Genomic DNA, 21,962 nt, shown 5'->3' on the forward strand with positions numbered 1-21,962 from the left:
ATCACCTGGGACATGTCCTCGTGCACAAGTGAAGAACAAGTGACGCTCCATATAGAAAATTGTATGGGATGTCCGCATTTTCACAAGTGAAAATTCAAATGAAAATTTTTCGAAGTCCTACGGGATTTCACTTGTTCCTTATACTCATTTTTCGTATGGCCTGTCACGTGCCGGTGACTCGTCCCAAGTGAATCACTTGGGAAAATCAGAATTTTTCTTTGAGTTTTCACTTGTGAAATCACTTGCAAGGGACACGTCCCAAGTGAAACACTTGGGAAAATCAGAATTTTTCCCTGAGTTTTCACTTGTGAAATCACTTGCAAGGGACACGTCCCAAGTGAATCACTTGTGAAAATCAGAATTTTTCCTTGAGTTTTCAATTAAAAAAATATAGAATTTAATTCATTTCATTTTAATTCATTTTAATTATATGGTACTATTTAGATTTTCAAAAATTGTACAATTATTGTTTCTGTTTTTTTGCTTCGTAAGCTTATTTTTAACGTTAGACATCGCCGTTCTTAAACCTTTGTCCGGATCCTCTGAATCCAACGCTCCTGAAAAAACATATGTTTAAAAAATGCGTTTTATTTGTTTAATTGTATATTTACCTTTTATAGCTTGTTGCAGAATTTTTATTGGCACAAAACATTTCGTCATCCACTTTCGGCTAACGGAACCCATTGAATACCTTCAAAATTTACGTACTTTAAACTAAGATCAATGCACAACATCTTAAACTTAATGTAGCACTTACCTGACTTTATTATATTAACTAAACGATTAAAGTAACTCTGCTGCGCACCATTAAAATGGATGCTTCCCTTTCAATCACTCAAACAGAATGCACCAAGTCTTCTCACCCCTTTACTAGATTTCTTTTGTTTTCTCTTCGCTGTTGGCGCGTGCCACTGCACCTATACCCTTTCTAAAGTGAATTATATATCCGACTATATAGTTTTTACTTCTTAAGTAAAAAATACAATACGATTTTTTTTTTAAATGTTAATACTTAAATGTTTTAAATACTTAAATCAATTTTAACGGACTAAATTTCTATAACTTAACTAAAAAATTATATTGTAATAAAAATGTATAATAAGTAAATATAACATTATAAGTAAATTCAATATACTAAATTTTACTATAATCAAATAGTTTACTTTTATAAAACAATATTAGTTGTTTTTTTCGATACACAATAATGCTCCTAAAATATTAGGGCATTCACATGTCGCTGCTCCACGAAAATTTTTCCGCCGAAATATTAGTTGCTAGCCGAACATAACGGAGAGACGCAAAAAAAAACAAGGAAGAACGCTATAGTCGAGTACCTCGACTATCAGATACCCGTTACTCAGCTATATGGAGATATGCAAGCAGCAAAGCGAGATTAAAATGCGCCACCTACCGGCGGTATACAGATTTAAGCGTTATGGGCGTTAGAGTGGGCGTGGAAAATTTTTTTTTGGATCAATCGATAGGTATCGACGAGACCAATACATTTCAGTTAAAATTTTTATTCTAGCATCAAAACTGTAGGTGCCACAGTTTTGGGCGGTTTGTGGGCGTTAGAGTGGGCACTGTGCCGAAACAAACTTGCGCTGCGTAAGAAGCTCAGGAATCTGCACGCCAAATCTCAATAGCCTAGCTCCCATAGTTTCCGAGATCTCAGCGTTCATCCGGACGGACAGACAGACGGACAGACGGACAGACGGACATGGCTAGATCGACTCGGCTAGTGATCCTGATCAAGAATATATATACTTTGTGGGGTCGGAAACGCTTCCTTCTGCCTGTTACATACTTTCCGACGAATCTAGTATACCCTTTTACTCTACGAGTAACGGGTATAATAACGGACCAGCCGAAATTTGTCTCTGCGAGCGCGGAGTGCAGGCAGATTATAAGACAAGAAAGAGAGGGATATATCCGAATATCTGCCTCTCTTTGTTGCACGATCGTTTTCGTGGGCAGTCTTCTACGCTGCGCCGACTGCTCTGCTGACGTCAACAGCGGCACAGCGTTTTAGGCACAAAAAAAACAAAATAAGCTTTTTGCCTTGAGCCATGTCACCGCGTCCCTACTGCAGAACTGAAGGGTACTTTCGGCTGAATGTTGAGTGCCGGAATCCGAGGATTCGTCATTCTCATCTTCTGTTATATGATTTATTTCAATTCTGGACAGGGCATCCGCTACTACAGTAGTAGTACCGGGTTTATATATTATTATTGGGCTAAAACTTTCTGTGTAATTAAACCATCTTTTTAATTCAACATTTGGGTTTTCATCCGAAATAGCGTAAGAGAGTGGTTTCCGATTTGGGAAAGTACTGCTCATATAGCTAGATCAGAGGCATCTGTTGTTAATGTACATTTTTTTAATAATCTGGTTGAACTAGTTCAATGTAACTTATAAGATGTTCTTTAAGCTCGTTAATGGCTTGGATTGCAGGCTCGTCAAGAGTAATTGAGACATTTTTTGACATTCTCTTGGAAATTTTCTCAATAGAGCCTTTTAAAAATCTGGTTAGTGGTTTGGCAAAGGAAGCATAATTTTTTACAAATTTTCTATAATATCCAGTAAGACCTAGGAAGCTACGTAGCTCTCTGATATTTTTGGGAATTGGATATTTTGATATGGTTTTTATTTTTTGTGAGTCGGTCTTAATAATGTTTTGTGATACTAAATATCCTAGGAATGATGTTTCTAGTTTAAAGAATTGGTATTTTTCTAATTTTCTAATTTTCATGTTGGCTTCATGTAGAATGTTAATGATCAAGTTTATATCATTGAAATGCTGTTTGAGAGAGTGTGAAAAAATAATTATATCGTCTATGTATCGTATATGTAAACATGGCAAAATGTCCCAATATGTTCTCTGAGTATATCGTCCATTGCTCTCTGGAAAATTCTAGGCGCGTTTGTAAGACCAAATGGCATTCTTATAAATTCGTATTTTCAATTGTTAATGGAAAATTAAGTTTTTTCTACGTCTGATTCTTTCATTAAGATTTGATGGAAACCTGATTCCAAGTCTATGGTACTAAAATACTTACTTGGATAAAATAACTGACGGGTCCTGCATGGGGTATCTATCTGGAATCTGTGTTTGGGAGTACCGTCTTCATTTGTACCTTTCTTTGATACTACAATTACCGGTAAATTAAAAGTGCTTTTGCTAGGTCTAATGATTTCGTCTTTAATCATGCGACTTATTGTCTGAGTTGCTACTTATGTTATCATATTCTGAAATGTTTGTTTTATTTATGTCGGATTTCACATTGACGGCGTGTTCGGGATCTGAGAGTCCCAGACTGCTTGATTCATCTGTGTCGGAAATATCATCGACGGCGCGTTCAGAACATGATTGTTCCAAACTATTTATGTCTGAATTGACAATAACGGTGTGTTCGGGGCTTATATAACCCAAACTCTCTATGCCGGCGGTATTTTTTTCCTGTAAAATCTTCGTGGTTAAAATATCTTTCTAATATAAATTTTTTTAGAGTAAGTAATGTTGTTTCCTGCATTATTTCTAAAGAATTTAATTTTTCTTCATAATGTAATTTTTCGGTCTTACCATTATAATTCAGTGTATCATTGCTTATGTCAATGTCAATGAGTATCCATTAACTGTAGACACTTTTTTATAAATGGGTAATTCTATCCCATTTTGGTAAATACCTTTATATACCCTTGCAGAGGTTCTATTGATTTCAGTCAGAAGTTTGCAACGCAGTGAGGAGACATTTGCGACCCCATAAAATATATATATTCTTGATCAGCATGACTAGACGAGTCGATCTAGCCATGTCCGTCTGCCCGTCTGTCCGTCCGTTTCTTCGCAAATTAGTTTCTCAGTTTTTAAGCTATCGGGCTTAAACTTTCCCAAAAGTCTAATTTCCTTTGCAGTTAGTATATAAGTCGGAACCAGCCTGATCGGACAACTATATCTTATAGCTTCCATAGGAATAATCGGGAAAAAAAAATTTTTTTTAACAAGGAAGAACGCTATAGTCGAGTACCAAAGGGACCAAAGGGAAATGGAGATATGCAAGCAGCAAAGCGATATTAAAATACGCCACCTACCGGCGGTAGACAGATTTAAGCGTTATGGGCCTTAGAGTGGGCGTGGCAAATTTTTTTTTGGATCAATCGATAGGTATTGACAAGACCAATACATTTCAGTTAAAATTTGTTATCTAGCATGAAAACTGTGGGCGTCACAGGCTTGGGCGGTTTGTGGGCGTTAGAGTGAGCGTGTCAAACTCTTTTTTGGGTCAATCGATAGGTATTGATGAATACAATACACTTCAGTTAAAATTTTTATTTTAGCATCAAAACTGTAGGAGCCACAGTTTTGGGCGGTTTGTGGGCGTAAGAGTGGGCGTGGCACATTGCTGAAACAAACTTGCGCTGCGTAAGAAGCCCAGGAATCTGCATGCCAAATCTCAATAGCCTAGCCTATATAGTTTCCGAGATTTCAGCGTTCATCCTGTTTTGATACGCGAATATGCCACGCCCACTCGAACGCCCATAAGCCGCCCAAGCCTGTGGCGCCCTCAATTTTCATGCTAGATAAAAATTTTAATTGAAATGTATTAGTCTCGTCAATACCCATCGATTGATCAAAAAAAAGTTTGCCACGCCCACTCTAACGCCCATAACGCTTAAATCTCTTTACCGCCGGTAGGTGGCGCATGCATATCTCCCTTTCCCTTTCGTCCCTTTAGCTGAGTAACGGGTGTCTGATAGTCGAGATACTCGACTATAGCTTTCTTCCTTGATTTTATTTTGGACTTGGATGCTGGCGTCCACCTGCATTGGTTCAGCCCTGTTTTGGTAAGTATTGTTCGGTTGTGTCCAAACATTATTGTTGGGGCTAGAATTGAACCGAGTATTGTTGTACTGATCGTTATGATTGTTTGGAAAGCTATTAGCATTATGATAGCTGTTAGCATTTTTATAGCTATTATAAGGTTGATAGCTATGGATATTTTGATAACTATTATTTTGATGGACATTTTAATTGGTGTTTTGATAGTTTATATTTTGTCCATGATAATTTTGATTATTATCGTTGGTTCTATTCAGACGCAAATGATTGCCCTGATTGTAGTTGTCAGGTTTATAGTATGAGTCATATAAAGTTCTTGGATTTTCGTTAAAGCGGCGTTGAGGAAAGCTAAAATGATGAGAGAACTGTGCCCTCTATTGGTTGCTATCCATTTATTGCACTCTGGCTAATGCGTTTGGTCAGGGGGATTAAGGAAAGACAGAGTGGCGAAAATTGGGCCGTGAAAACTGGGGGAGGGATTTCGTCTCATGCTATGGTATCGTCGATCTGTTCGACTTGAAACTCGGTTACTATATTAACTCTTGAGGGGGGACTAAGACCGAAGAGTTTTGTCCTGAGGTTATGATAGTGTCCGCTTGCATCTAGTATATGTTAGTTTGACAGTTCGTCACCGCAGTTAGGGCAGTTTTTAATCGAGTAAGAATGGCGCGTTCCTTTCGGTTGCACGACGCTGGTAACTTGATGACTTTATTGTCTGACTTTATTGATGACTTTATTTCCAAACTTGAAAAGGTTACTCGCTGGACAGAAATTTGCGTCGAAGGAGGAGGTCGTCGCCGCCACAGAGGCCTATTGTGCAGACCTCGAGAAAACGTATTTTTCAGACGGGTTAAAGAAGTTGGAGCATCGCTGGGTCAAGTGTATCGAGCTAAAAGAAGGTTATGTTGAGAAATAAATCGCCACTTTTCCAAAATTTTCGTTTTTCTTTTGGAGGCTAAGTACTTATCGGACCACCCTCTTATTGATATTCCAGAACGTTGTAAGAAAGATTTGAACTGTGCCGATGTGAAACTCGGCTCTTTACCGGTCAAAATGGTTTTTGCCAGTGGAAATGCTTGAAGTATTTTATACACTTATGATTTAATGTTCTTTTTGTTCCTAATTTCCTTAACATCGAGGTATTAAGAGTAGGAATCGATGCAAGTTAAAAACTTTAGATTTTGGGCGTAAAAAATATCAACATGTAAATGCTGACCTTCTATTTTCGGGATAGGGGCTTCTCCGATTGGGGCTTGTGTTGGATTTCTGTTGTATTTGTTTGTATTGCAGATTTCGCAGTTTGTGATATATTCCTTTAATTTGTTGTATAAATTTGGCCAGTAGTAGAGTTTAGAGACTTGTTTATTGTTTTCATCTAATCCTATGTGAGCTCGACAGTGGGTTTCCTCTGTAATTATTGCTTTATCTTTGTTATTTGTTATATCTTGAACAAAAGTTTTTGAGTATAACAATTTATTTGTGAAATTAAATTTTAATGAAATTTGAATTTCGTACAATACTTCCGGGGTGCAGTGGATTCCTGCGGTAATATTGGGTTGAAGATATTCTTTTAGAATTGTGATTAAGTTTTCTGGTTGATCATATTCGAAGATAAACCGTTTGTTTTCGAAGACATTGACTTGTTCGTGTATTGTAAATTTTCCTTTTGCTATCAGAAGTTGTTGTTTAAATTAGTTAAGGGGTTCTTTTGTTGCCAAAAATATGTTGTCAAAGCTACTTTCGGCTGAATGTTGAGTGCCGGAATCCGAGGATTCGTCATTCTCATCTTCTGTTATATGATTTATTTCAATTCTGGACAGGGCATCCGCTACTACAGTAGTAGTACCGGGTTTATATATTATTATTGGGCTAAAACTTTCTGTGTAATTAAACCATCTTTTTAATTCAACATTTGGGTTTTCATCCGAAATAGCGTAAGAGAGTGGTTTCCGATTTGGGAAAGTACTGCTCATATAGCTAGATCAGAGGCATCTGTTGTTAATGTACATTTTTTTAATAATCTGGTTGAACTAGTTCAATGTAACTTATAAGATGTTCTTTAAGCTCGTTGATGGCTTGGATTGCAGGCTCGTCAAGAGTAATTGAGACATTTTTTGACATTCTCTTGGAAATTTTCTCAATAGAGCCTTTTAAAAATCTGGTTAGTGGTTTGGCAAAGGAAGCATAATTTTTTACAAATTTTCTATAATATCCAGTAAGACCTAGGAAGCTACGTAGCTCTCTGATATTTTTGGGAATTGGATATTTTGATATGGTTTTTATTTTTTGTGAGTCGGTCTTAATAATGTTTTGTGATACTAAATATCCTAGGAATGATGTTTCTAGTTTAAAGAATTGGTATTTTTCTAATTACATTTTCATGTTGGCTTTATGTAGAATGTTAATGATCAAGTTTATATCATTGAAATGCTGTTTGAGAGAGTGTGAAAAAATAATTATATCGTCTATGTATCGTATATGTAAACATGGCAAAATGTCCCAATATGTTCTCTGAGTATATCGTCCATTGCTCTCTGGAAAATTCTAGGCGCGTTTGTAAGACCAAATGGCATTCTTATAAATTCGTATTTTCAATTGTTAATGGAAAATTAAGTTTTTTCTACGTCTGATTCTTTCATTAAGATTTGATGGAAACCTGATTCCAAGTCTATGGTACTAAAATACTTACTTGGATAAAATAACTGACGGGTCCTGCATGGGGTATCTATCTGGAATCTGTGTTTGGGAGTACCGTCTTCATTTGTACCTTTCTTTGATACTACAATTACCGGTAAATTAAAAGTGCTTTTGCTAGGTCTAATGATTTCGTCTTTAATCATGCGACTTATTGTCTGAGTTGCTACTTATGTTATCATATTCTGAAATGTTTGTTTTATTTATGTCGGATTTCACATTGACGGCGTGTTCGGGATCTGAGAATCCCAGACTGCTTGATTCATCTGTGTCGGAAATATCATCGACGGCGCGTTCAGAACATGATTGTTCCAAACTATTTATGTCTGAATTGACAATAACGGTGTGTTCGGGGCTTATATAACCCAAACTCTCTATGCCGGCGGTATTTTTTCCTGTAAAATCTTCGTGGTTAAAATATCTTTCTAATATAAATTTTTTTAGAGTAAGTAATGTTGTTTCCTGCATTATTTCTAAAGAATTTAATTTTTCTTCATAATGTAATTTTTCGGTCTTACCATTATAATTCAGTGTATCATTGCTTATGTCAATGATCGCTCCTATCTTTTTTACTAAATTAGATCCTCTTAATAAATCCGTTTTAAGCCCTCTATTTCATAAAAAATGGGTTTGGTATGAAATATTGTTATGTAATGGAATATTTTGATTATTGAGTATCCATTAACTGTAGACACTTTTTTATAAATGGGTAATTCTATCCCATTTTGGTAAATACCTTTATATACCCTGGCAGAGGTTCTATTGATTTCAGTCAGAAGTTTGCAACGCAGTGAGGAGACATTTGCGACCCCATAAAATATATATATTCTTGATCAGCATGACTAGACGAGTCGATCTAGCCATGTCCGTCTGCCCGTCTGTCCGTCCGTTTCTTCGCAAATTAGTTTCTCAGTTTTTAAGCTATCGGGCTTAAACTTTCCCAAAAGTCAAATTTCCTTTGCAGTTAGTATATAAGTCGGAACCAGCCTGATCGGACAACTATATCTTATAGCTTCCATAGGAATAATCGGGAAAAAAAAATTTTTTTTAACAAGGAAGAACGCTATAGTCGAGTACCAAAGGGACCAAAGGGAAATGGAGATATGCAAGCAGAAAAGCGATATTAAAATACGCCACCTACCGGCGGTAGACAGATTTAAGCGTTATGGGCCTTAGAGTGGGCGTGGCAAATTTTTTTTTGGATCAATCGATAGGTATTGACAAGACCAATACATTTCAGTTAAAATTTGTTATCTAGCATGAAAACTGTGGGCGTCACAGGCTTGGGCGGTTTGTGGGCGTTAGAGTGAGCGTGTCAAACTCTTTTTTGGGTCAATCGATAGGTATTGATGAATACAATACACTTCAGTTAAAATTTTTATTTTAGCATCAAAACTGTAGGAGCCACAGTTTTGGGCGGTTTGTGGGCGTAAGAGTGTGCGTGGCACATTGCTGAAACAAACTTGCGCTGCGTAAGAAGCCCAGGAATCTGCATGCCAAATCTCAATAGCCTAGCCTATATAGTTTCCGAGATCTCAGCGTTCATCCTGTTTTGATACGCGAATATGCCACGCCCACTCGAACGCCCATAAGCCGCTCAAGCCTGTGGCGCCCTCAATTTTCATGCTAGATAAAAATTTTAATTGAAATGTATTAGTCTCGTCAATACCCATCGATTGATCAAAAAAAAGTTTGCCACGCCCACTCTAACGCCCATAACGCTTAAATCTCTTTACCGCCGGTAGAGATACTCGACTACAGCTTTCTTCTTTGTTTTTATTTTGGAGTTGGATGCTGGCGTCCACCTGCATTGGTTCAGCCCTGTTTTGGTAAGTATTGTTCGGTTGTGTCCAAACATTATTGTTGGGGCTAGAATTGAACCGAGTATTGTTGTACTGATCGTTATGATTGTTTGGAAAGCTATTAGCATTATGATAGCTGTTAGCATTTTGATAGCTATTATAAGGTTGATAGCTATGGATATTTTGATAACTATTATTTTGATGGACATTTTAATTGGTGTTTTGATAGTTTGTATTTTGTCCATGATAATTTTGATTATTATCGTTGGTTCTATTCAGACGCAAATGATTGCCCTGATTGTAGTTGTCAGTATATCGTCCATTGCTCTCTGGAAAATTCTAGGCGCGTTTGTAAGACCAAATGGCATTCTTATAAATTCGTATTTTCAATTGTTAATGGAAAATTAAGTTTTTTCTACGTCTGATTCTTTCATTAAGATTTGATGGAAACCTGATTCCAAGTCTATGGTACTAAAATACTTACTTGGATAAAATAACTGACGGGTCCTGCATGGGGTATCTATCTGGAATCTGTGTTTGGGAGTACCGTCTTCATTTGTACCTTTCTTTGATACTACAATTACCGGTAAATTAAAAGTGCTTTTGCTAGGTCTAATGATTTCGTCTTTAATCATGCGACTTATTGTCTGAGTTGCTACTTATGTTATCATATTCTGAAATGTTTGTTTTATTTATGTCGGATTTCACATTGACGGCGTGTTCGGGATCTGAGAGTCCCAGACTGCTTGATTCATCTGTGTCGGAAATATCATCGACGGCGCGTTCAGAACATGATTGTTCCAAACTATTTATGTCTGAATTGACAATAACGGTGTGTTCGGGGCTTATATAACCCAAACTCTCTATGCCGGCGGTATTTTTTTCCTGTAAAATCTTCGTGGTTAAAATATCTTTCTAATATAAATTTTTTTAGAGTAAGTAATGTTGTTTCCTGCATTATTTCTAAAGAATTTAATTTTTCTTCATAATGTAATTTTTCGGTCTTACCATTATAATTCAGTGTATCATTGCTTATGTCAATGTCAATGAGTATCCATTAACTGTAGACACTTTTTTATAAATGGGTAATTCTATCCCATTTTGGTAAATACCTTTATATACCCTGTCAGAGGTTCTATTGATTTCAGTCAGAAGTTTGCAACGCAGTGAGGAGACATTTGCGACCCCATAAAATATATATATTCTTGATCAGCATGACTAGACGAGTCGATCTAGCCATGTCCGTCTGCCCGTCTGTCCGTCCGTTTCTTCGCAAATTAGTTTCCCAGTTTTTAAGCTATCGGGCTTAAACTTTCCCAAAAGTCTAATTTCCTTTGCAGTTAGTATATAAGTCGGAACCAGCCTGATCGGACAACTATATATTATAGCTTCCATAGGAATAATCGGGAAAAAAAATTTTTTTAAACAAGGAAGAACGCTATAGTCGAGTACCAAAGGGACCAAAGGGAAATGGAGATATGCAAGCAGCAAAGAGATATTAAAATACGCCACCTACCGGCGGTAGACAGATTTAAGCGTAATGGGCCTTAGAGTGGGCGTGGCAAATTTTTTTTTGGATCAATCGATAGGTATTGACAATACCAATACATTTCAGTTAAAATTTGTTATCTAGCATGAAAACTGTGGGCGTCACAGGCTTGGGCGGTTTGTGGGCGTTAGAGTGAGCGTGTCAAACTCTTTTTTGGGTCAATCGATAGGTATTGATGAATACAATACACTTCAGTTAAAATTTTTATTTTAGCATCAAAACTGTAGGAGCCACAGTTTTGGGCGGTTTGTGGGCGTAAGAGTGGGCGTGGCACATTGCTGAAACAAACTTGCGCTGCGTAAGAAGCCCAGGAATCTGCATGCCAAATCTCAATAGCCTAGCTCATATAGTTTCCGAGATCTCAGCGTTCATCCTCTTTTGATACGCGAATATGCCACGCCCACTCGAACGCCCATAAACCGCCGAAGCCTGTGGCGCCCTCAATTTTCATGCTAGATAAAAATTTTAATTGAAATGTATTAGTCTCGTCAATACCCATCGATTGATCAAAAAAAAGTTTGCCACGCCCACTCTAACGCCCATAACGCTTAAATCTCTTTACCGCCGGTAGGTGGCGCATGCATATCTCCCTTTCCCTTTCGTCCCTTTAGCTGAGTAACGGGTGTCTGATAGTCGAGATACTCGACTACAGCTTTCTTCTTTGTTTTTATTTTGGAGTTGGATGCTGGCGTCCACCTGCATTGGTTCAGCCCTGTTTTGGTAAGTATTGTTCGGTTGTGTCCAAACATTATTGTTGGGGCTAGAATTGAACCGAGTATTGTTGTACTGATCGTTATGATTGTTTGGAAAGCTATTAGCATTATGATAGCTGTTAGCATTTTGATAGCTATTATAAGGTTGATAGCTATGGATATTTTGATAACTATTATTTTGATGGACATTTTAATTGGTGTTTTGATAGTTTGTATTTTGTCCATGATAATTTTGATTGTTATCGTTGGTTCTATTCAGACGCAAATGATTGCCCTGATTGTAGTTGTCAGTATATCGTCCATTGCTCTCTGGAAAATTCTAGGCGCGTTTGTAAGACCAAATGGCATTCTTATAAATTCGTATTTTCAATTGTTAATGGAAAATTAAGTTTTTTCTACGTCTGATTCTTTCATTAAGATTTGATGGAAACCTGATTCCAAGTCTATGGTACTAAAATACTTACTTGGATAAAATAACTGACGGGTCCTGCATGGGGTATCTATCTGGAATCTGTGTTTGGGAGTACCGTCTTCATTTGTACCTTTCTTTGATACTACAATTACCGGTAAATTAAAAGTGCTTTTGCTAGGTCTAATGATTTCGTCTTTAATCATGCGACTTATTGTCTGAGTTGCTACTTATGTTATCATATTCTGAAATGTTTGTTTTATTTATGTCGGATTTCACATTGACGGCGTGTTCGGGATCTGAGAGTCCCAGACTGCTTGATTCATCTGTGTCGGAAATATCATCGACGGCGCGTTCAGAACATGATTGTTCCAAACTATTTATGTCTGAATTGACAATAACGGTGTGTTCGGGGCTTATATAACCCAAACTCTCTATGCCGGCGGTATTTTTTTCCTGTAAAATCTTCGTGGTTAAAATATCTTTCTAATATAAATTTTTTTAGAGTAAGTAATGTTGTTTCCTGCATTATTTCTAAAGAATTTAATTTTTCTTCATAATGTAATTTTTCGGTCTTACCATTATAATTCAGTGTATCATTGCTTATGTCAATGTCAATGAGTATCCATTAACTGTAGACACTTTTTTATAAATGGGTAATTCTATCCCATTTTGGTAAATACCTTTATATACCCTGTCAGAGGTTCTATTGATTTCAGTCAGAAGTTTGCAACGCAGTGAGGAGACATTTGCGACCCCATAAAATATATATATTCTTGATCAGCATGACTAGACGAGTCGATCTAGCCATGTCCGTCTGCCCGTCTGTCCGTCCGTTTCTTCGCAAATTAGTTTCTCAGTTTTTAAGCTATCGGGCTTAAACTTTCCCAAAAGTCTAATTTCCTTTGCAGTTAGTATATAAGTCGGAACCAGCCTGATCGGACAACTATATCTTATAGCTTCCATAGGAATAATCGGGAAAAAAAAATTTTTTTTAACAAGGAAGAACGCTATAGTCGAGTACCAAAGGGACCAAAGGGAAATGGAGATATGCAAGCAGCAAAGCGATATTAAAATACGCCACCTACCGGCGGTAGACAGATTTAAGCGTTATGGGCCTTAGAGTGGGCGTGGCAAATTTTTTTTTGGATCAATCGATAGGTATTGACAATACCAATACATTTCAGTTAAAATTTTTTATCTAGCATGAAAACTGTGGGCGTCACAGGCTTGGGCGGTTTGTGGGCTTTAGAGTGAGCGTGTCAAACTCTTTTTTGGGTCAATCGATAGGTATTGATGAATACAATACACTTCAGTTAAAATTTTTATTTTAGCATCAAAACTGTAGGAGCCACAGTTTTGGGCGGCTTGTGGGCGAAAGAGTGGGCGTGGCACATTGCTGAAACAAACTTGCGCTGCGTAAGAAGCCCAGGAATCTGCATGCCAAATCTCAATAGCCTAGCTCATATAGTTTCCGAGATCTCAGCGTTCATCCTCTTTTGATACGCGAATATGCCACGCCCACTCGAACGCCCATAAACCGCCCAAGCCTGTGGCGCCCTCAATTTCCATGCTAGGTAAAAATTTTAATTGAAATGTATTAGTCTCGTCAATACCCATCGATTGATCAAAAAAAAGTTTGCCACGCCCACTCTAACGCCCATAACGCTTAAATCTCTTTACCGCCGGTAGGTGGCGCATGCATATCTCCCTTTCCCTTTCGTCCCTTTAGCTGAGTAACGGGTGTCTGATAGTCGAGATACTCGACTATAGCTTTCTTCCTTGTTATACCCGTTACTCGTAGAGTAAAAGGGTATACTAGATTCGTCGGAAAGTATGTAACAGGCAGAAGGAAGCGTTTCCGACCCCATAAAGTATATATATTCTTGATCAGGATCACTAGCCGAGTCGATCTAGCCATGTCCGTCTGTCCGTCTGTCCGTCTGTCCGTCTGTCTGTCCGTCCGGATGAACGCTGAGATCTCGGAAACTATGAGAGCTAGGCTATTGAGATTTGGCGTACAGTTTGTTTCAGTAGACTGCCACGCCCACTCTAACGCCCACAAACCGCCCAAAACTGTAACTCCTACAGTTTTGATGCTAGATAGAAAATTTTAACTGAAATGTATTGTTCTCATCAATACCTATCGATTGACCTAAAAAAAAGTTTGCCACGCCCACTTAAACGCCCACAAACCGCGAAAACCTGTGACGCCCACAATTTGCATGCTAGATAAAAAATTTTAGCTGAAATGTATTGGTGTCGTCAATACCTATCGATTGATCCAAAAATAATTTTGCCACGCCCACTCTAACGCCCATAACGCTTAAATCTGTCTACCGCCGGTAGGTGGTGCATTTTAATCTCGCTTTGCTGCTTGCATATCTCCATTTACCTTTGAGTAACGGGTATCTGATAGTCGAGGTACTCGACTATAGCGTTCTTCCTTGTTATACCCGTTACTCGTAGAGTAAAAGGGTATACTAGATTCGTCGGAAAGTATGTAACAGGCAGAAGGAAGCGTTTCCGACCCCACAAAGTATATATATTCTTGATCAGGATCACTAGCCGAGTCGATCTAGCCATGTCCGTCTGTCCGTCTGTCCGTCTGTCCGTCTGTCCGTCTGTCCGTCTGTCCGTATGAACGCTGAGATCTCGGAAACTATGAGAGTTACAATACTGGGATTAGGCACGCAGATTCCTGAGATTCCTGCGCAGCGCAAGTTTGTTTCAGCACAGTGCCACGCCCACTCTAACGCCCACAAACCGCCCAAAACTGTGGCTCCTACAGTTTTGATGCTAGAATAAAAATTTTAACTGAAATGTATTGTTCTCATCAATACCTATCGATTGACCCAAAAAAAAGTTTGCCACGCCCACTTTAACGCCCACAAACCGCGAAAACCTGTGACGCCCACAATTTTCATGCTAGATAAAAAATTTTAACTGAAATGTATTGGTCTCGTCGATACCTATCGATTGATCCAAAAAAAAATTTGCCACGCCCACTCTAACGCCCATAACGCTTAAATCTGTATACCGCCGGTAGGTGGCGCATTTTAATCTCGCTTTGCTGCTTGCATATCTCCATATAGCTGAGTAACGGGTATCTGATAGTCGAGGTACTCGACTATAGCGTTCTTCCTTGTTTTTATTTTGGAGTTGGATGCTGGCGTCCACCTGCATTGGTTCAGCCCTGTTTTGGTAAGTATTGTTCGGTTGTGTCCAAACATTATTGTTGGGGCTAGAATTGAACCGAGTATTGTTGTACTGATCGTTATGATTGTTTGGAAAGCTATTAGCATTATGATAGCTGTTAGCATTTTGATAGCTATTATAAGGTTGATAGCTAAGGATATTTTGATAACTATTATTTTGATGGACATTTTAATTGGTGTTTTGATAGTTTATATTTTGTCCATGATAGTTTTGATTATTATCGTTGGTTCTATTCAGACGCAAATGATTGCCCTGATTGTAGTTGTCAGGTTTATAGTACGAGTCATATAAAGTTCTTGGATTTTCGTTAAAGCGGCGTTGAGGAAAGCTAAAATGATGAGAGAACTGTGCCCTCTATTGGTTGCTATCCATTTATTGCACTCTGGCTAGTGCGTTTGGTCAGGGGGATTAAGGAAAGACAGAGTGGCGAAAATTGGGCCGTGAAAACTGGGGGAGGGAATTAACTACCTCCAAAGTTTCGTCTCATGCTATGGTATCGTCGATCTGTTCGACTTGAAACTCGGTTACTATATTAACTCTTGAGGGGGGACTAAGACCGAAGAGTTGTGTCCTGAGGTTATGATAGTGTCCGCTTGCATCTAGTATATGTTAGTTTGACAGTTCGTCACCGCAGTTAGGGCAGTTTTTAATCGAGTAAGAAGGGCGCCTTCCTTTCGGTTGCACGACGCTGGTAACTTGATGACTTTATTGTCGGGGCTAAATTGCTTATACCAATTGTCACGATCCAGTTCCGATGGGGAAGCATTGAACAGCAACTGTGTGGCAACTCCGAAGCCAGTTGGCGAGTAATTGTGGAACGAGATCGACACGAGCATCGTCAGCTCCGCGAGAATGACACATCGAACACCGAAGACAGATATATACATTCATATTTTGTAATCCATTTGATTATCATTAAAATACTATAATTACTATTCACCGTAAGTTGCGCTATCTATTCGCCTTATTCCTGACAAACCAACAGCAACTCACACATTCCCCTATACAACGCCTAAGTATTTTAAGTGTGTGACATTCTCAGAAGTGGGATAGTGCGCAATAAGTGAAATCGAGCAAAATTTAATGGACACAACGTAAGGCAAAATTAATACACTATGCCAGGAAAGAACTATTTGACTAAAAAAGCCCTACAACATAAGTGCAGAGAAGCGGGACTCTCGACATCGGGAAATCGCGAAGACATGCTTAAAAGATTGAACTTCCAAAACAGCGACGATGAATACATAAGTGCAGAAAACCAATCACTTCAAAAGAAGGTTGTGGAGCTGGAGAAAACGGTCCGGGAGCTTCAGGAGAGATCTTTTCACCCCTCCGTAGTATCATCATCAATCGAAAAGTCTGCAAGAGTAAACGAAGTTCAGCCAGCCAACGGTAACTATACAACGAGTCAGAGGCATGATGAAAAACGGCCACAACAAGAAATCGACCTACGATCCATCGAGATTCATGTGCAAAAATTACCGAATGTCCCAAACGTAAACTTGGCAACGTCTCAATCACAGCAGAACGATAACTACCCAACTCAACCACACAACATGCTCTTTGCTACGTCACAGCGAAATGTTATCCACCCGACTCAGCCATACACCGTGCACTTTTCTACGTCACAGAAATTTGCAGACTGTGCTACATCACAGCCAAACGTAAACATCCCGGTCACTTACTCAAACTTCGGAGATTTTGTAACTTCGGGAAACGATTTTAATCAATACAGTACTTTCCCAATACATCAACCGATGTAAAACGAATATCCGTATGCTCGTGCTGGCTACTTGGACAACAGGATCCCTACTGGCAATGAAAACCCTAATCCCTCCTATGGAAACATCAGTGATATTGTCGCGCTGCTTCCGGAATTCAATCCATCGTCTGGAAAATCCTTGATCTCACATCAATTTGTAAAGCGTGTTAACTGCCTTCGTAACGCTTATCGTTGTGATGATCGTAAGGTAATATTTGCAGTTCAAAAAAGATTGGGTAGACTCTACGGATCAAATATTTCAAACATGACCCCAGCTTACTGCAAGATTTTTAAATGACTTTCCATGTTTTAGCAATCCAGCAGACGTTCACCTTAAGATGTCAAAAACGCATAGAGATTCCACCGAGTCACCGTCAGATTATTTCTACAAGATGCTAGCCTTAGGTAAAAGGGTGAGCTACCAGATTCAGCAATTTGCACACACATTATCAACGGGATTAACGACTACGATTTAAAGAGAAAGGTATCTCAACAGTTATGTTTCGTGTAACGAACTTATACGCGATATTCTTGCATACTCAGCGCATAATGTTATAAAGCATAACGACAGTCAAATGTCAAAAAAAACGGGATCTTAACGTCAGCCTTCATAAGCCGAATGCATCCTTGGTTACAAAACGTACTTTTAACGATAAAGTCGAAGTATCGGTTAAATGCTACAATTGTCAGAAGGTTGGACATTATTCTGTAACAGCGACTGAAGCGTTTGTGCGAGTACGTGTGCATATAGTCAGCCTTAAAGTAGGCTCTATAAATACATAGGTACATACACGTTCTTTTCTTTTATAGTATTCAAAGCGATCACACGCGTATAATTCGAGTGCGGCACACTAAGTCCGAAAAAACTATACAAATAAGTGTTCTGAAAATCGAGTTGAATAGTTATGCATGTTGGCGGTTGCCTAGGTAAGCTGGAAAATGATAACCGAGCTTAAGCGGGTTTCTGCCGGCGTTCGTCTCGCAGATTTTCTGCAATCCTAGTGGATTAGCGAGCCACATCGTTCACCCGCAGCTGCCGCAAGTGCTGGGCAGCACGGGCATCGAGGGAAGCGCCCTGAAAAGTCGCCGGAAGATCGACGGATCCCCGTAGTGTCCACGGGAGCACCCCCTGGCAGCCGTGTTTGAAGCTACGCGGCCGCCCACCGCGTCCACGGGAGCACCCCCTGGCAGCCGTGTTTGGAGTCACGCGGCCGCCCACCGCGTCCACAGGAGCACCCTCCATAGTCAACCAAGCACCAGCAGTTTCCCATCGCGACCTATGGCCTAGAGTCCCCACAGCGTTCATTTAATCTTAGCGGACAGAAAAGCAGCTCCATTTGTAACAGCTTCAGCGGCTCTTCCTCGGCGGTTAACTGAGCAGCAGCCATTAAATAGGCAACAACCGAGAGCAGCAATAGCTCGATAGAGCAAAATGTAGACCCTCAGGATTCCACACAGGTCGTCAGTGTTTAAATTGGCCAAAACACGAATTCTAGGGTTCGGTCACGTGCACATTGGAAATTTTCCAACGGGGTTAGGGAGAGCCAGAAAGTAAATCCGCAGCGAGGTTTGCCCATCGTCGATACACTAGTGAATGCAGAACAGCCGCGCTTCGGCGCTTAATTCCTTGACTCGATTTTTTTATAATTAATGTAAGGGCATACAAATTCGCACAATGTTAGATTTTCCTTAACATTTAACCCACCCCAAATAAGTGCTAGATCGGCCAGAGTCACCAAATATGCACAGAATGACGCACTGCGAGAAAAGTTGGAAATTGAATAAAAATAAAATATTAAGTAAGATAAAATTATTTTAGGAACAGAAAATATAGGCGTAGGTAGAACCGAACGAAAGAAAGAAAAAAATATAATCATGTACGGGTTCGGTTTTAGGAATTATTAGTTAAGAAAATAGGTGGTTGACTAAAACATATGAATGCTCTGTATTTATTTAACCCTTTGCGAACCAGAGTCGCTATTCTTTTACAGTCACCGCTCGGGAGATCGATCTTTCGTCGTGGAGAATACACCAAGTGAGTTAATACAAAATTTTATATTTTTAGTTAATTTATACTCGGCATTCGAATCCAATGTTTAATAAAAATGGTCAAACAAAAGTAAAAGAGAACATGCACACCCTTAAAAGCTGATTAAATTGGAGATTTATATGAACAATAGTAGTCCGAACCAGAGTAGTAGCCGAACGCGATTCTTTTGTAGAAGTACTGTAAAAAATATAAATAAATAAATAATAATAATATTAATAATAATAGAGAAAAAAAAAATAAAATTAAGCTGTGAATAAAAAAAACAGGAACTACATTTAGAACCAAACAATAGAAGATATTTCCTTTGTAGAGTAAAAACTTATCTATGGAATCAACAATGAAATTTCTCTACATTTTATGTATATTAAGACCCCTTATTAAAACTTAAGATTACCTCATACTATCCGTACCTAGTAATTATATCTTTTTATGGAGAACAAACTATTGCATTTTTTTTTAGGGTAATTAGACATCGTTAGTATACATAGCCTCTTCTTATTCCCTTCTGCTAGTGACATTTGCAATTGTATTCCACTTATGTCTTTTCCCAATGGGAAAAAGGGAGTAACCCGCCCTGGCAACATAGGCCTGAAATTTAATTTGGATTATTAAAATGAATTTAAACGAAACCATGGAGTAATTATTTCGCTGAGACTCTGCGGGCGATGATGCGGTCGTAAAGGTATTGAAAGGGGATCACGCGAATCAACAATTGGATCCAATGATCTTAGGTAGGGCGGGCGACAGGCGCAACTACATCGGCGTCTCGTTTATCGAATGTTCCTTTTCCTTTTCCCTTCTGTTAGTTGAATCTATCTCTCTACTGGAATTAACTTACATTCTCCCGGTTTCTCCACATCGTCTACGATCTAATTTCGTAGGCCGTCGCAAGCACGCTCAATTTCTTGATTAATAATAATAGGCAAGTAGCAGATCTGGATTAGCAAGACCTCCACCCCCCAAAGCCGACAAGCTAGAGCCGGATACTATAGCGTGCCCCGCGAGGACAGATCTGTGTACAATACTGTGCTACATAAGGTTGCACGTTACAATTCCTCGAAATGTCCTGAGCCCAAGGGCAAACCTCGTTGCACGCACTGTAATCGCACAACATACGATTCTGCCAGCTGCCCCGATAGCACAAAAACAGGTCAAAAATTTACTCTGATTCTGATTCGGAAATCTCCAAATTGATCTCGGTAAACGGCAATGAAACCGTCGCATTCGTAGATCCAGGCAGTACGCGAACGCTAGTTCGTAAGTCATTCGCCGAAAACGTAGGTGTGTGCTGTTACTCTGAACGGATTTTGTGATGGGAAATTCCTTTGCACACAGAAACTTTTCGTGAAAACTGTGATTGACGATTCTGATTACGAAGTTGAAGTTTTGGTCGTAGAAGATAAACTAATAACCGAAAATGTACTTTTGGGTAAGGATATCCTTTGTCGCGGTAGAAACAAATTGATCGTCCTCGGTAACGAGTGTTACGTAGAGAATATTCGAAAAATTCAAACAAGCCAAGAGCGTTTCTCAGTTGAGAATGAACTCATAAACGGATTGTATTGGAAAACGCTTCTTGCTTTGCGGAGAAAGCTAATGAGCTTGGCAAATGTTCTCTAACCAAAATGGAAATAACTTTAACAGCAAACGTTCCGTGCTACACTAAGCCCTACCGTACGCCTTTTGTACTTAGACCTGTCGTCGGTAATATTATCTCCGAGTTACTCGATAGTGATATCATTCGTCCTTCGGACTCTCCATATGCATCTAGAATTGTCGTCGTTATAAAACAGAATGGTGAACATCGTCTTTGCGTCGACTACCGACGTCTCAAAATACCGTTTCCAATGCCAAATCTGTAGGAACAATTTGCCCAATTAGCCGGGAATGCCAATTTTTCTCAGCTTGACTTGCGTATGGGATATCATCAAGTCGAACGACTCGAAAAATTCCTTCGAATTCTAAAAGAGAGCGGCTTAACACTTCGCTATGACAAATGCAAGTTTCTTCAATCAGAAATAACTTTCGTGGGCCATATTGTCAACAAAGATTGTATCACTTCTGGCGAAAAAAATGTGAGCGCTATTAAAAGCTTCAAAGTCCCCAATAACGTAAAGGACGTCAGACAATTTTTGGGTCTAACGGGATTCTTTCGAAAGTTTGTTAAAAACTACTCCTTAATAACAAGACCCCTTACACGATGGCGAAATGACCAGCAACGGGCTTTTAACGAGCTAAACGACAAATTATGCTGTGTTCCTGTTCTGGTTCTGTATGACTTTGCAGCACATCATGAGGTACACACAGATGCTTGTGCGATCGGACTAGCAGGAGTCCTTTTGCAATCTCAAGACAAAACGAATTAACGACATGTCTGCTATTTTAGTAGGCACTGTACTGACGCTGAAAGTAGATACCATAGCTATGAACTCGAGACGTTGGCCGTCGTAGAAACACTGCAAAGGCTTAGGGTGCATATTCTAGGAAAACCCTTCCGACTCGTTACTGATTGTTCCGCCATCGCTCTGGTAAAACTCAATAAAGAATTAATCCTGCAAGTCGCACGTTGGTGGATTAAAATACTGGACTACGACTGCGAATTTGTTCATCGTGATGGCAGTAAAATGGCCCATGTGGATGCCATGAGCCGCGCTCCCGATTGGCCTCCTGGAAAATCCTATCAGGAAGTAGTGCGCACCATAATTACGGACGTCGATGACTGGTTGTTAACTATGCAGCTTCAGGATGAGGCCCTTGTTCAAATATTTGCTGTAATGAAAGGACATCATACCGGAAATCAGCTAAAGAAACTTCAAGCTGATTACGTAATCAAAAATCACCGTCTATATCGCAAGGTCGAAAAAGGAATAGCTTTCGTTGTACCAAAGAACGTGAGGTGGCGCATTGTTAAGATGTGTCATGAT

General features: G+C 39.2%; 1 long non-coding RNA gene across 3 annotated transcripts; it reads right to left on the reverse strand.

Annotated features, from left to right (window-relative positions):
• Nucleotides 1–396: 396 nt before the first annotated feature.
• Nucleotides 397–1,397, reverse strand: LOC139353983 (uncharacterized). 3 transcript variants are annotated; one of them, XR_011605041.1, is made up of 3 exons: nucleotides 1,164–1,397; nucleotides 612–928; nucleotides 397–557 (listed from the first exon to the last, which is right to left on the reverse strand). It is a non-coding gene; the product is annotated as an uncharacterized lncRNA (long non-coding RNA). The 3 variants fall into 3 exon arrangements; XR_011605040.1 differs by lacking the exon at nucleotides 1,164–1,397 and having other exon boundaries at nucleotides 612–691; nucleotides 758–1,091; XR_011605039.1 differs by lacking the exon at nucleotides 1,164–1,397 and having other exon boundaries at nucleotides 612–1,155.
• Between the last annotated feature and the right edge of the window lie 20,565 nt (nucleotides 1,398–21,962).

The sequence above is a fragment of the Drosophila suzukii genome, assembly GCF_043229965.1.
Source record: "Drosophila suzukii chromosome 2 unlocalized genomic scaffold, CBGP_Dsuzu_IsoJpt1.0 scf_2c, whole genome shotgun sequence".
Classification (NCBI taxonomy): domain Eukaryota; kingdom Metazoa; phylum Arthropoda; class Insecta; order Diptera; family Drosophilidae; genus Drosophila; species Drosophila suzukii.